Below are 3,025 nucleotides of genomic sequence, written 5' to 3'. Positions count from 1 at the left end.
TTTGTTTTCAGAGAAAAACAGCCAGTTCTAGTGGCAGGGGGGTTGCAACTATGTGGTCTTGAGGATCACTCTTGCCTCAAACCTCTCCATGATTCTATGAAAAATATTATTATTGGAAGTCCTTCTCTGGCAGTATTTAGTTCCCTCTTTGCCTCAGAATTTTGTCACCTTGAGCAATTCACCTCAACTCTAAGCCCAGAGCTCAATTTTAAAACAAACAAACAAGAAAAAAATCACAAATTTAAGACAAAAGTTCAAATTTAAAACAAAATATAAGAGTCCCTTAATAGGGGGTTATCAAAGGACACACTCAAAATACCACATTCAATCACTTTTGGATTGAGGGTGATGCTGGCAGAGTCAATCAACTGATGGCATTTTCATCCTACCACAGAGTTTGGCTTCAACCGTGAAATGTTTTATAAGGCTCAGGAAAAAAAAATAGGAATAAGTTAATAGGGACTGCTAGACTATTTTCAACTTTCCAGACTCCATTTCCAAGTTGATGTCACTCCCCACATCATCTCTTGACATCCCGTGGGCTCATGCAGTGACTTGACAGGAGAGAACCGAAGGGCGAAGGCAAATTTCACATCTAAAAAAGACAGAAAATTTATTCTTACACATTTTTTTTTCCATATCAATGCCTCAAGACCGAGCAAGCCTCTGTACAGCAATATCCAGGTGAAGGATTAAAAAGTCTCACCCTTTGCTTGTTCAAATTATAACTTTCCACCTATGCCAAAGGCTCCAGCTGAAAATTCCCTTTAGATCAGTGATAAGTAATACATTGTCTCCCAAACATAACTTTTCTCAGTGCAAGGAAATCAATTAGAGCTGTCTCTTGGCAAAAAAAGCCATAAAGCTCTCACAGTCATAAGTTCATTGCTTGAACTGAGCTGCCTCCCATCTGCTTTCCCCAGAAACTGGGAAAAACCCGAGGAATACATCAAATGAAATTGCAATTTGGCTTAACTTCTGTGCCCTGCTGGGAGGTTCAGCTTCATTCTGAGGCTCTACCCAGAATGACTTCTCTGAAATGCATTTGGGTTTCAACATCCTGCTCCACACATCGTCCTTGGGAGCCAATTTTAGTCATGGAAAAGCTGTCTGAACACGGGGCTCAATGACACGTCTCAGCCAAGTCCAGAGCTATAATTAAAACTTGCATGGGAGGAACGTAGGTGGCATCAGACTTTCTGCTGCTCTCTTTAATGTATTGCTCCTGCCTGTCTAATGCCAAAGCCAGTGTGATATTCCAACAGCAGCTCCTTTCCTTCCCAGCCCTCCTTTTTGAAAGCAATGTCCCCTAATTGGTGATTAAGCACTCTCCTAAGCACTGGACACACCAAGAAGAGAACTGACTTCGACTCCAGTGATGGCAGGGATGCTGCTGGGAACCTGCCAGGTCTGTCAGACACAGCCCCAGGGGATGGTTTGTGGTTTTAGTGCCACCTGCCCCGCCTGCAGGGAAACGGAGTTTAGGGTTCCATAAGGTCACCACGTCCTGAGTTTCCTCTTTCTTTTGCTGGAAGAAAAGACTCTCCTTTTAAAACCAACCAAGGTTTCACGCCCTTGATATCAGCAAATAAAAGGATGAAGCATAGAATTACAGAGTGGTTTGGGTGGGAAGGGACCTTAAAGCCCATCCAACCCCACCCTTGTCATGGCAGGGACACCTCCCACTGTCCCAGGCTGCTCCAACCCGGCCTTGGGCACTTCCAGGGATCCAGGGGCAGCCACAGCTGCTCTGGGTTGTTAAAAACCAGAGTTCTTTGCACAGGCACAAGACAAACATCACAAACAAAGGCCCACACAAACATCTCCATGCCACCGATATTCAAGCTGGGCAAAGGAAGGAAGGTGAATTCACGTGACAAAAATGGATCCGTTGCAAAGTCCAGAACATCCCAAGCTGGAGCTGGCTCAGCTCCATCCTGAGGGAAATGAGAAATGTGCACTAAAAAACTCTTTGCCCCAAGGAGTGAGTCCTTTCTTGCTGTACTCTGGTTATTGCCCTGTCCCAGAGCTCTGTCTTTTCTCTCAGAGCTTGTTCCAACATCTCAGATGATCCTTATGGGTCTTTTCCAACTCAGGATATTATATTCCTCTATGATGAAACTGCAGGTTTAAAAGGACTCCGGATTTCTTTGGTGCTTCCCTCCAAAAGTACCCATCCCCTCACCCCTGTTCTCTGAAGTATTTGTGCAATAAAACACTGAACAACAAACAGGAGCCCCCACTGCGAGAAGATTTAAAGGAAAGATGGAAGCAGAGCAGATAATCTGTCCTCAGGTACATTAGGCATTTAATTTAAATTGCTTGGGTTTGTTTTCTCATGTTTATATCCTCAAGCGATTTAAGATTGGCCCAGGTCTGACAGAAGGGAAATATTGTTTATGTCATACAAATCACTAAACCATAAGCAATTTCATTAAATGCTTCTACACTCATGGAGCAAATGAGAAAACAGCTGGTTGTTGAATTTTACTGAAATCTTTACACACAAATGCTCAGGTTAATGCAGGCAAAAGCTGGTGCAACAGCAGATCTTTGCCAGGGGATTGATAAGGATAGCTTACAGGAGGATTGGTAACCACAGTTTGCAATAGGATTGATAAGCACAATTTGCAATAGGATGGATAAGAAGAGTTAAAATTCTTAACTGCAACAGTCCAGGGATATTGTGCTTGCAAAAAAATTGTTATTTCCTTGTTTTATCTGATTACCAACAGGTTTTTTACCTAGATGGGACAGGAGGGGAAATTCCAGAGAGTAACAAGCTAAACAGGAGGTTTCTTGTGTATTTTGAAAGCAGAAATGATAAATAAAAAGTCACCCAGTAAACCACTAAACCCAGCCATGTAAAAATGAGCTCATAAACACAAAACCTGGGTCCTTCCTCTGCAGTGGTATCTCCTGGGGTTATTCCTGGACTCTGCAGGTTGAAAGCTGAGGAGATGCTGCTTTCTGAAGGCCCTTTATAACCTGCAGAGAAAGGCTCTGATGAAAGAAACCAGGATCC

General features: G+C 43.1%; 1 long non-coding RNA gene across 1 annotated transcript; it reads right to left on the bottom strand.

Annotated features, from left to right (window-relative positions):
• Positions 1 to 240: 240 nt before the first annotated feature.
• LOC148182409 (uncharacterized) lies at positions 241 to 3,025 on the bottom strand. The gene is made up of 2 exons (XR_015774731.1): positions 2,892 to 3,025; positions 241 to 595 (listed from the first exon to the last, which is right to left on the bottom strand). It is a non-coding gene; the product is annotated as an uncharacterized LOC148182409 (long non-coding RNA).

Source organism: Pseudopodoces humilis, chromosome 30 (assembly GCF_049639895.1).
Source record: "Pseudopodoces humilis isolate 2021_Gansu_Grassland_sample_001 chromosome 30, ASM4963989v1, whole genome shotgun sequence".
Lineage (NCBI taxonomy): Eukaryota > Metazoa > Chordata > Aves > Passeriformes > Paridae > Pseudopodoces > Pseudopodoces humilis.
Note: the sequence above shows the minus strand (reverse complement) of the source record. Positions and strands in the feature narration are given on the sequence as shown.